The sequence below is a fragment of the Oratosquilla oratoria genome, chromosome 22 (genome assembly GCF_046742065.1).
Source record: "Oratosquilla oratoria isolate Oo_2021 chromosome 22, ASM4674206v1, whole genome shotgun sequence".
NCBI lineage: Eukaryota > Metazoa > Arthropoda > Malacostraca > Stomatopoda > Squillidae > Oratosquilla > Oratosquilla oratoria.
Genome location: NC_134798.1, coordinates 12,154,187 through 12,166,962, shown reverse-complemented (window position 1 = coordinate 12,166,962; position 12,776 = coordinate 12,154,187). Strand labels below are relative to the sequence as shown.

The 12,776-nt window shown below is 37.9% G+C and overlaps 1 protein-coding gene across 8 annotated transcripts in view; it reads left to right on the top strand.

The window, feature by feature from the left end:
• LOC143037434 (uncharacterized) overlaps window positions 1–12,776 on the top strand; it is a 102,839-nt gene that overhangs the window by 34,347 nt on the left and 55,716 nt on the right. The gene's annotated exons all lie outside the window — the stretch shown is intronic.

Here is a 12,776-nt window from a genome sequence, read left to right as displayed (position 1 = left end):
ATAACATGGATTCAATCACATACGGATTTTATTTCAAAACCATCTCAAATGTAGAGAATCGTTTTAAAATTCGCGCCGAGTCGGGCACGCATACGCACACACGCAGCAACATCGCAAACATTTGTGGTGACTGCTTTCTATTTTACCATGTACAATCGATCCTCAGATAATGCGGTCATTATGTACTGGGAACTGCTCAAACAAGGGTGTGGGGCGAGGGGATAGCCATGGGTGGCTGCTTGCGGTCACGTGTCAACCTCTGGGTACTGATGCAGGAGGGAGGGAGGGGAGGAGAGGGGGAGTAGGGGGTAGCAGGGGGTAGCCAACAAGATTTAGCTTGTCGCTTCCACCACCCGCGCTGTGCTATTGTGAAATTTTACCGCCCTAACCTGTTGAAGTGTAATTTTTCTTTCGTTTGGAACACAACTAATAAGTCTGATAATGACTGTGCTTGTCGTGTCTTAATTTCTTTTATGAGGTTCTCGTTGTTACTGGCGTGGTGGTTTGGGAGATCAAAAACAGACGTATACACGCTTACACATGTGTAGACACGCACACGTAGACATGTGTTAGACAACCAGTGTATGTTGTGAATGTGTGTGCGTGTACACACAAATATGAACACAGACACACGCACGCACATGCTTACTTGTACAGGAGTCCCTCAAATAACGTGGGGGTTAGGTTCCTGAAATTACCGTGTATGATCAAATCCGCGTATGCTGACTTTCCATATTAACCTCTTCACTCCGGGCCAAAATCTCGCGGGCAGCATTATCTGCCAGACGTACGATGTGTCGCAATAATACTCGCATCATAAAATATAGTCACCGCTTATATCGATTGTTCTCTCTTTCACCCGTGAATTTTGATAACCATAGAAAATGTGATGAAGACAGTTTAGAGAGTATGTCATTACGCAGGGGCAACTACAATAAATATAATCAAGATGCCGATATGGCAGCCTCGCATATCCACTTGCTCCTCATGCCGCCTACGTATGTGGCACCGTATGGAAGGGGTTAAATACCGAGAACCATATGTATGTGTATTTACCTAGTTGTACCTAGTTGTATTTTACGGGAAGGGGAGCTATGCTCGTGGTGTCCCGTCTTCATATCTCATTTTATCTAAACTATTTTTAAATTCATGTATTGTTTTTGCACACACCACTTTCTCATCTAACTTGTTCCAACTGTCTATTACTCTGTGAGGAAAGCTGTTCTTTTTCAGATCTCTTCTATAGCTGTCTTTCTTGATTTTCTTTCCGTGTCCTCTTGTATTTCTATCATCCAATTTTATCAGATTCTCTCTATCAGTAATTTCTATGCCTTTCATGATTCTGTAAATAGCTATCAAATCTCCTCTCTCTCTTCTTTGCTCTAGTGTCTGTAGTTCAAGTTTTGCTAGTCTCTCTTCATATGATAGTTTTGAGAGTGTTGGTGTGTGTATTTACCTAGTTGTATTTTACGGGAAGGGGAGCTATGCTCGTGGTGTCCCGTCTTCATATCTCATTTTATCTAAACTATTTTTAAATTCATGTATTGTTTTTGCACACACCACTTTCTCATCTAACTTGTTCCAACTGTCTATTACTCTGTGAGGAAAGCTGTTCTTTTTCAGATCTCTTCTATAGCTGTCTTTCTTGATTTTCTTTCCGTGTCCTCTTGTATTTCTATCATCCAATTTTATCAGATTCTCTCTATCAGTAATTTCTATGCCTTTCATGATTCTGTAAATAGCTATCAAATCTCCTCTCTCTCTTCTTTGCTCTAGTGTCTGTAGTTCAAGTTTTGCTAGTCTCTCTTCATATGATAGTTTTGAGAGTGTTGGTGCCAATTTTGTAATTGCTCTTTGTATTCTTTCAAGTTTTTTTTATACATTTTTTTGTACTTGGTGACCATATCGTTGCTGCATATTCAATCTCGGTCTTATCAGAGTGATTAGAATTTTCTTCACCATTTCTTCATCCAGGTATGTAAATGCAACTTTGATTGTTCTTATTAAATTATAGGTTTCTCCAAAAATCTTATTTATATGTTATTCAGGTGACATATTATTCATAACAATGACTCCCAGGTCCTTCTCATTTTCTACTTTTTTTATTCCTTCTTCTCCCAATTTATATGCTCCTGTTATTCTGTTTTTGCTTTTTCCAAATTCCAATATACTACACTTTTTTTGTATTGAACTCCATCTCCCAATTCCTACTCCATTCCTGTACTTTATTTAGATCACTCTGTAGTGATTCATAATCTTCTTCCGTGTTCACTCTTTTCAGTAGTTTTGCATCATCTGCAAAGAAGCTCATATAGCTTTCAATTCCTTCATCCATATCATTAATATATATAGCAAACATTATTGGGGCCAGAACTGTTCCTTGTGGAACACCGCTTATTACTTCATCCCATTTTGAGTGTTTGTCTCTTATCACTACTCTCATTTTCCTTTCTTGCAAAAAATCTTCCATCCAATTAAGCAGTTTGCCCTGTATTCCTCCTTCAGTTTCTAATTTCTTAAGCAACTTCTCATGTGGTACTTTGTCAAAAGCTTTTTTTAGGTCTAGAAATGCACAATCAGCCCATCCATCTCTTTCTTGTATTATATCTATTAGCCTTGAATAGAAACATATTAAATTGGTGACGCATGATCGTCCTTGTCTGAATCCAAATTGCCTTGGATTTAACACATTGTTTTTTTTTCTAAATATTTTACCCATCTACTTTTGACAATTCTTTCACAAATTTTTGCTATTGTACTTGTTAGGGAGACTGGTCTATAGTTGGTAGGGTCTTCTTTATTTCCTCCTTTATATATGGGTACTATATTTGCTTTTTTCCAATCTTCTGGAACTTTTCCTTCTTTCAAGGAACTGTTTATTATGCTATGTATTTTGTCTGCCAGTTCATTCCTGCATTCTTTCAAAATCCAGTTTGCTATTTCATCTGGTCCATACGATTTTCTGACATCAAGATTACTCAAGTGTTTCAATATTTCATTCTTTGTTACTTCTATTTCTTTCATAGGAGGGACTTTCTCTTTCCATTCGAACTCTTCAGGTTGTATGTTCTCCCTTGTAAACACTGATTTAAAATGTTTGTTCATAATTTCTGCCATTTCCATTTCCTCTGTGTATTCAACTCCTCCTTGTCTTAATTTCTCCAAGTCTTGTTTGTTTTTCAATTTGTTGTTTACAAATCTGTAAAATAGTTTTGGTTGATCTTTACACTTTTCTATGACATCTTTTTCATATTTTCTCTTTTCCTCTCTGTATGCTTTTACATATTCATTTCTATAACCAGTATATATTTTCCATTTTTCAGGCCTGTCTTTTTTCCATCTGGTCCAAGCTTTGTCTCTTTTGTCTTTTAACTCCCTACAACTTCTATTGTACCAGCATTTTACATATTCTTTTTCTCGTTTTTGTCTTGAGACATACTTTTCCACTCCTTTTTTGTAAATTTTTGTCAAAATATTCCATTTCTCTTCCACTGTTGTTTCTTCTTTGTATATTTCTTCCCAGTTTTCTTTTTGAAAGAATTCTCTTATTTTATCAAAGTTTTTTTTTTTATACATCATTCTTCCTTTTCTATATTGTTCATTTCTTTTCATGTATTTTTCTTCATTTAGTTCCAGTTCAATCAATATGTGGTCACTTTTACTTATTGGTGTTTTATATTCAATCTTGTCCACTATTCTAGGTTCAGATGTAATTATTAGGTCTAGTCTCGATGGTTCTTCCTCATTTCTATACCTAGTGTTCTCCTGTATCCACTGTGTCATTGTATGGTCAGTAATCATCTCAAGTAGAGCATTTCCCCATGAGCTGTCTCCACCCTTTACTGTCATCTCTTCTCAGCAGATTTCTTTGCAATTATAGTCGCCCATCATAACTATTCTTCCTCCATCTTCCATTATCTTATTTAATGTTATCTTTGTGTCCTCTAACATACTTTTATGTTCACTCTCTTCCCACGAGGCTGTTTTCGGAGGCACATAATTTATCACAAACTTTCTGCCCTTCTTATCTCTGTCTTCCACTTCGATCATAATCATCTCTACTGTATTCTTTCCATATGTGACACACCTCACGTTTATATCCTTCTTAGTCAGGAACATAACTCCACCCCCTTGCTTTGTTTCTGTTTCTAATCCAATAATTATATGCATCATGTCCTACACTGTTGGGTGGTAGTGGAACTTTTAATTTTGTTTCTACAATTACCATTATGTCCGGTTCTTTTTCCTTCAAATAATCATTCAGCTCATTCAGTCCTGTTATTAATCCATCTATATTTGTGTAAGACACTCTTAGTTTTCTGCCACTTCCATTGTGTTCTCTGTTTCCCTTTTGTTTTTCTCTTGTGTGTCGAATTTCCTTAGTTTCATATTCACTACTCTCCAATAGAATCTCTCTTTTTCTGACTCTGTTCTGTTCTCGTTTTTTTTTTCCTTAGCTTCAAATCTTTTCTTTTTTTCTTCCTCTCTTTCTTCTTTATTCATTTCCCTTTTTATCCATACCTTTTTATATTGTTCACTTGTTGCTAGTTTCCCTGTTTTGGATAAGATATTCTCTGCCGTCGTTTGTGACCTGAATTTAATCTTAATTGGTCTGGACTTATCTGTACTATACTTTCCGAGTCTGAACTTCTCTTCGATTTGTTTCATTATTTCTGGTTCATCTTCCTGAGCTAATTCCAGTAAACTGCTTACTTTTTCATTTTCCTCTTTGATTCTTGAGGTTCTATCTGGGTTATGTTTCTCTTCCATTCCTAGTATAATTATACATTTCTTTTTGTCTGCTAAGTCTCTTACAATATTCTCCTTCTGTCTCATCACTTTGATAACTGAGTCTTCAGTTTGTTCATTCATTTGCTGTTTGATTATATCAGAAAATGCAACTTTACTATTTTCCTGTATCTTTCTCCACCCCTGTGCCTCTTTTGCTATTGTTTCTTTATTGCCTTTATTGTTCCTTTTTAATTCTTTATTCTCCTCTTTTACTTCTCTTAAATGTCTTTTTAGTTCTTCTATTTCATCAGTTAAGTTTTTGTTCGCCTTCTCTAGTTCTTCCAATCTTTCAAACTTTTCTGCAAGTTTTGACATTTTACCGAACCTAACCTCCCAATGTTCAGTCATTTGTTCAAGCCTTTCCTCCAGTTTTGCTAGTCGGGGGAGGTTGGTATCCGCCTCCCCCTCTTTAAATCCTTGGAAATTGTTATCCTCACTTTCCATTGAATTGTTCTTATCTATGTTTCTAATCTTTACATTTTTGTTAGACATTTCGTCGTCACTAAATTGGTCGGGACGTCTTTTGTTTACATGGCGTCTGCCTGCTTGGGCCAAGTCCTCTCCTTCCTCATTTCCTTCCATTTCCCTCAGTAATCCCTCCCCTTCTCCTTTTTCCTCACTATCCCCTACACCACGAGCAATTTCCCCCCACCCTGTAAATACAATAGGTACTTCCTTTGCTTCGGGATCCACGAAATTTCACTTTTTCTTCAGAACATCCTCTAAGCCGTCCGTTCGTTGAAGTGTGTGTGTGTGTGTGTGCATGCACGTGTATGTGGTGTATGTATGTGGCGTTTGTGGCGTATGTTGTTTGTGCGTATATACATGTGTGTGTATGTGGCGTATATGCATGTGTATGTGGTGTATATACATATGTGTGTGTATGTGGCGTATACACATGTGTGTGTGTGTGTATGTGGCGTCTGTACAGTCGCCGCAAAAAAAATCTATACATTTTTTCCGCTAAAATCTATACATTTTTTCCGCAAAAAAATCTATACACGGGATTTTATGAATAGATTTCACCTGATTTCCCGCCACAATAAAAAGTGGGCATAGTTACTGATGACGTGGGTGTGTAGAGCGTGCCTTTTTACACAGTTCGCCAACACATCACGCTTCAGTGCACTGTCAGTGCTAGATGAGAGAGAAGTCTATGCATGCTGCTCTTTAGTGCCCTTTTGTTCACTTTTTCACTGACTTTGGTGCCCTCTAACTCTCCTTCTGGTGATCAAAATGGGTCATTCCAAGCTTTCAATGCAAGAAAAGGCCCGCGCCCTAGCTCTGATAGAGCAGGGAATGTCTGTGATACGTGTTGCCACAGACCTGCAGGTGACAAGAATGGTCATTTACAGCCTGAAGAAAGCAGCCGCCACACACCCTCCTGGTACGGTACCACCAAGAAAGCCAGGCTCTGGAGCCCCAAAGAAGACATCTACTCGCACTGACAAGATCCTAAAACGAGAAGTGATGTCAGATCCATGTATAACAGCTGTTAGTCTGAAGCAAAAACTGCTCTCCTTAAAAACGTTGCTGTAAGAACGATCCAACATCGGCTGCAGAAGGACCTCAAAATGCCAGCTCGACGTGCCACCAAGAAGCCCCTGCTCACAGAGGCCATGAAGAAGAAACGGATTGATTTCTGTAAGAAACACAAGGACTGGACATCAGAGCAGTGGCAGAAGGTGATGTTCAGTGATGAAAGTACCTTCAGGCTGATCAGGGGCAGCTCCAAGATAGTTCGTCGCCCCAGTGATGTGTCCAGATTCGACCCGCGGTACACAGTTAAAACAGTGAAACACCCAGACAGTGTGATGGTGTGGGGTGCCTTTAGTGGTAACAAGGGCAGGGGTGGACTATATTTCCTCCCCAAGAATGTGACCATGAAAGGGAGCAATTATATCAATGTTTTGAGGGATCACATGCTCGAATTTTGCGACATCCATGAGTGTGATCATTTCATGCATGACGGTGCCCCTGCCCATAGGTCTAAGGAAGTGATAAAGTTCCTTAATAACAACAATATCAGTGTTATGGAGTGGCCAGGCAATTCCCCAGACTTGAACCCAATAGAAAATGCCTGGAATCTGATGAAAAACAAAGTGGAGAAATCGCGACCCACCAGTATTCCAGACCTGAAGGAGGTGCTGAAGAAGATCTGGGTCACTATGGACAGCGCCTACTTCACCAAACTCGCCTCTTCAATGCCCAGAAGGATCCAGATGGTACTCAAGAATGAGGGGAACATGACAAAATACTAAATGTAACTCTTAAGTGGAAATAAAGCACATGTTAGTTGCACTTTTGAGTTTTATTGTCCAAAAGTCCTTAGTGTATAGATTTTTTTTGCGGCGACTGTATGTGTGTGTGGCGTGTGTGCGTGCGTGCGTGAATGTGTCTGTGTTCACATGTACATGTAAGCATGTACGTGCGTGTCTGTGTTCGCATTTGTGTGTACACGCACGCGCATTCACAACATACACTGGTTGTCTAACACGTGTCTACGTGTGCGTGTCTACACGTGTGTAAGTGTGTATATGCCTGTTTTTGATCTCCCAAACCACCACCGCCAGTAACAACAAGAACCTCATAAGAGAAATCAAGACACGACAAGCGCAGTCATTATCAGACTTATTAGTTGTGTTCCAAATGAAAGAAACATTACAATTCAACAGGTTAGGGCGGTAAAATTTCACGATAGCACGGCGCATGTGGTGGAAGCGACAAGCTAAAGCTTGTTGGCTACCCCCCTAGCACCCCCTACTCCCACTCTCCTCCCCTCCCTCCCTCCTGCATCAGTACCCGGAAGTTGACACGTAGCCGCAGGCAGCCACCCATGGCTATCCCTTCGCCCCACACCCTTGTTTGAGCAGTTCCCAGTGTACATAATGACCGTGTTATCTGAGGATCGACTGTATATGGTAAAATAGAAAGGAGTCACCACAAATGTTTGCGATGTTGCCGCGTGTGTGTGTATGCGTGCCCGACTCGGTGCGAATTTTAAAACAGTTCTCTACATTTGAGATGGTTTTGAAATAAAATCGTATGATTGAATCCGTGTTATTCGAATCCGCGTTATTTGAGGGACTCCTGTACATGTGAACACACACACACACTTCAACGAACGGACGGCTTAGAAGACGTTCTGAAGAAAATTGAAGTTTCGTGGATCCCAATGCAATGAGAAGTGCCTATTGTATTTACAGGGTGGGGGGGAAATTGCTCGTGGGGTAGTGGGAAAGTAGGGAAAGAGGAGAAGGAGAGGGATTGCTGAGGGAAATGGAAGGAAATGAGGAAGGAGAGGACTTGGCCCAGGCAGACAGGCGAAAGGTAAACAAACGGCCCCCCGACCAGCTGAGCGACGATGAAATGTCTAATAAAAATGTAAAGATTAGAAATATAGATAAGAGCAATACAGTAGAAAGTGATGAGAATATTTTCCAGGGATTTAAAGAGGGTGGGGAGGACACAAACCCCCCCCCGACTGACAAGACTAGAAGAGAAGGTCAATAAGATGATCGAGGACTTGGAGCGTAGGTTCAGTCATGTTAACAACATTGTACGGAGAGTTGAAAAATTGGAAGAACTAGAGAAGGCGAACAAAAACTTAACTAAGGAAATTGAAGAATTAAAAAAACAGTTACAAGAAGTAAAAGAAGAGAATAAAGTCTTAAAGGAGAATAATAAGGAGAACAAGGAGGGTTGGAAAAAAATCCAAGAAAATAGCAAAGTTGCATTCACTGACATAATCAGACAGCAAATGAATGAACAAACTGAAGACTCAGTTATTAAAGTGATGAGACAGAAGGAGAATATAGTAAGAGACTTAGCAGACAGAAAGAAATGTATAATTATATTAGGAATGGAAGAGAAACATAACCCAGATAGAACCAAAAGAATCAAAGAGGAAAATGAAAAAGTAAGAAATTTACTAGAATTAATTCAGGAAGATGAACCAGAAATAATGAAACAAATCGAAGAGAAATTCAGGCTCGAGAAATATAGTACAGACAAGACCAGACCAATTAAGATTAAATTCAGGTCACAAACTACGGCTGAGAATATCTTATCAAAAACAGGGAAACTAGCAACAAGTGAACAATATAAAAAGGTATGGATAAAAAGGGAAATGAATAAAGAAGAAAGAGAGGAAGAAAAACAGAAAAGACTTGAAGCTAAGGAAAAAAACGAGAACAGAACAGAGTCAGAAAAAGAGAGATTCTATTGGAGAGTAGTGAATATGAAACTAAAGAAAGTCAACATACAAGAGAAAAACAAAAGGGAAACAGAGAACACAATGGAAGTGGCAGAAAACTAAGAGTGTCTTACACAAATATAGATGGATTAATAACAGGATTGAATGAGCTGAATGATTATTTGAAAGAAAAAGAATCAGACATAAAGGGAATTGTAGAAACAAAATTAAAAGGTCCACTACCACCCAACAGTGTAGGACATGATGCATATAATTATTGGATTAGAAACAGAGTGAAAAAGGAAGGGGGTGGAGTTATGTTCCTGACTAAGAAGGATATAAACGTGAAGTGTGTCACATATGGAAAGAATACAGTAGAGATGATAATGATGGAAGTAGGAGACAGAGATAAGAAGAGCAGAAAGTTTATGATAAATTATGTGCCCCTGAAAACAGCCTCATGGGAAGAGAGTGAACATAAAAGTATGTTAGAGAACACAAAGATAACATTAAACAAGATAATGGAAGAGGGAGGAAAAATAGTTATGATGGGCGACTATAATTGCAAAGAAATCTGCTGAGAAGATATGACAGTAAAGGGTGGAGACGGCTCATGGGGAAACGCTCTACTTGAGATGGTTACTGACCATACAATGACACAATGGATACAGGAGAACACTAGGTATAGAAATGAAGAAGAGCCATCGAGACTAGACCTAATAATTACATCCGAACCTAGAATAGTGGACAAAATTGAATATAAAACACCAATAAGTAAAAGTGACCACATATTGATTGAACTGGAACTAAATGAAGAAAAATATATGAAAAGAAATGAACAACATAGAAAAGGAAGAATGATGTATGAAAAAACAAACTTTGATAAAATAAGAGAATGCTTTCAAAAGGAAAACTGGGAAGAAATATACAAAGAAGAAACAACAGTTGAAGAGAAATGGAATATTTTGACAAAAATTTACAAAAAAGGAGTGGAAAAGTATGTCCCAAGACAAAAACAAGAAAAAGAATTTGTAAAATGCTGGTACAACAAAAGTTGTAGGGAGTTAAAAGACAAAAGAGACAAAGCCTGGACCAGATGGAAAAAAGACAGAAGACCTGAAAAATGGAAAATATATACCTGTTATAGAAATGAATATGTACAAATGTGCAGAGAGGAAAAGAGAAAATATGAAAAAGATATCATAGAAAAGTGTAAAGATCAACCAAAACTATTCTACAGATTTGTAAACAATAAACTGAAAAACAAACAAGACTTGGAGAAATTAAGACGAGGGAGTTGAATACACTGAGGAAATGGAAATGGCGGAAATTATGAACAAACATTTTAAATCAGTGTTTACAAGGGAGAACATACAACCTGAAGAGAACGAATGGAAAGAGAAAGTCCCCCCTATGGAAGAAATAGAAGTAACAAAGAATGAAATATTAACACACTTGAGTAATCTTGATGTCAGAAAATCGCATGGACCAGATGAAATAGCAAACTGGATACTGAAAGAATGCAGGAATGAACTGGCAGACAAAATACATAGCATACTAAATAGTTCCTTGAAAGAAGGAAAAGTTCCAGAAGATTGGAAAAAAGCAAATATAGTACCCATATATAAAGGAGGAAATAAAGAAGAACCTACCAACTATAGACCAGTCTCTCTAACAAGTACAATAGCAAAAATTTGTGAAAGAATTGTCAAAAGTAGATGGGTAAAATATTTAGAAAAAAACAAAGTGTTAAATCCAAGGCAATTTGGATTCAGACAAGGACGATCATGCGTCACCAATTTAATATGTTTCTATTCAAGGCTAATAGATATAATACAAGAAAGAGATGGATGGGCGGACTGTGCATTTTTAGACCGAAAGAAAGCTTTCGACAAAGTACCACATAAGAAGTTGCTTAAGAAATTAGAAACTGAAGGAGGAATACAGGGCAAACTACTAAATTGGATGGAAGACTTTTTGCAAGAAAGAAAAATGAGAGTAGTGATAAGAAACCAGCACTCAAAATGGGATGAAGTAATAAGTGGTGTTCCGCAGGGAACAGTTCTGGCCCCAATAATGTTTGCTATATATATTAATGATATGGATGAAGGAATTGAAAGCTATATGAGCTTCTTTGCAGATGATGCAAAACTACTGAAAAGAGTGAAAACTGAAGAAGATTGTGAATCACTACAGAGAGATCTAAATAAAGTACAGGAATGGAGTAGGAAGTGGGAGATGGAGTTCAATACAAAAAAGTGTAGTATAATGGAATTTGGAAAAAGCAAAAACAGAATATCAGGAGCATATAAATTGGGAGAAGAAGGAATAAAAAAAGTAGAAAATGAAAAGGACCTGGGAGTCATTGTTATGAATAATATGTCACCTGAGAAACATATAAATAAGATTTTTGGAGAAACCTATAATTTAATAAGAACAATCAAAGTTGCATTTACATACCTGGATGAAGAAATGGTGAAGAAAATCCTAATCACCCTGATAAGACCAAGATTGGAATATGCAGCAACGATATGGTCACCAAGTACAAAAAAATGTTTGAAAAAACTTGAAAGAATACAAAGAGCAATTACAAAATTGGCACCAACACTCTCAAAACTATCATATGAAGAGAGACTAGCAAAACTTGAACTACAGACACTAGAGCAAAGAAGAGAGAGAGGAGATTTGATAGCTATTTACAGAATCATGAAAGGCATAGAAATTACTGATAGAGAGAATCTGATAAAATGGGATGACAGAAATACAAGAGGACACGGAAAGAAAATAAAAAAAGTTAGCTATAGAAGAGATCTGAAAAAGAACAGCTTTCCTCACAGAGTAATAGACAGTTGGAACAAGTTAGATGAGAAAGTGGTGTGTGCAAAAACAATATATGAATTTAAAAATAGTTTAGATAAAATGAGATATGAAGACGGTACCCCACGAGCATAGCTCCCCTTCCCGTAAAATACAACTAGGTACAACTAGGTAAATACACACCCTTTCACCGAATGGACGGCGAGAACTAGTGTTCCAAAGAAAAAGGAAAAACTACGTGGATCTCAACATCCAGAGAAGTGCCTTTTGTATTTATAGGGAAGGGGAGTGCTCGTGGAATAGTGGGGAAGTGATAGGGAAGGAGAAGGGAAAGGATATTGAGGGAAATGGAAGGAAATGAGGAAGGGGAGGACTTGGTCCAAGAGTCAAGGCGGATTGTAAACAAATGCCGAACGGATGACTTGGATCTCGATGATGGGACTAACAAAATTGTAAAGATCAGAAACATAGATAAAAGCAGTTCAATGGAAGGTGAGGATAATAATTTTCAAGGATTTAATGAGGGGGCGGCGGATACCAACCTCTCCCGGCTGGCAAAACTGGAGGAAAAACTTGAACAAATGACTGAGCATTGGGAGATTAGGTTTGGCAAGATGTCAAAAATTGTCGAGAAGTTTGAAAAATTGGAAGAACTAGAGAAGGCGAACAAAAAATTAACTGATGAAATAGAAAACCTAAAAAGACAGTTAAGAGAAGTAAAAGTGGAGAATGAAGAATTAAAAAAGAACAATAGAGACAATAAAGAAACAATAGCAAAAGTTGCATTTTCTGATATAATTAAACAGCAAATGAAAGAACAAACTGAAGACTCAGTTATCAAAGTGATGAGACAGAAGGAGAATATTGTAAGAGACTTAGCAGACAAAAAGAAATGTATAATTATGTTAGGAATGGAAGAGAAACATAACCCAGATAGAACCACAAGAATCAAAGAGGAAAATGAAAAAGTAAG